Source organism: Arachis ipaensis, chromosome B10 (assembly GCF_000816755.2).
Source record: "Arachis ipaensis cultivar K30076 chromosome B10, Araip1.1, whole genome shotgun sequence".
Classification (NCBI taxonomy): Eukaryota; Viridiplantae; Streptophyta; class Magnoliopsida; order Fabales; family Fabaceae; genus Arachis; species Arachis ipaensis.
The window spans coordinates 102,962,251-102,962,621 of record NC_029794.2 but is presented as its reverse complement, the minus strand read 5'-3'; positions in this window follow the sequence as shown (position 1 = coordinate 102,962,621).

The window sequence follows — 371 nt, the reverse complement described above, 5'->3', positions numbered from 1 at the left end:
ATATGCCCGAACAACCGAGCTAGATCTCATGGAAGAAGAAAGAGACATTTCAGCCATAAGGCAACGAGCTATGAAAAAGTTCATTGAGCGAAGACACAACAGAAGAGTGGCACACAGATCCTTCAATGAGGGAGATCTCGTCCTCAGAAGGACAAAAGAAGCACGAAAACCCCCAGCGCATGAAAAATTAGCAGCAAACTGGGAGAGACCACTCTGAGTATTTAGGAACCTCGGCAAGGGGGCTTATAAGCTAGAAACTCTAAGAGGAGATCAACTTCCAGGAACATGGAACGTCTCCTCACTAAGGGAATATCAATCATAATACATATTGTAAATCCGGGGACGAAGGTACTCTTTTTCCCCTTCGAAGG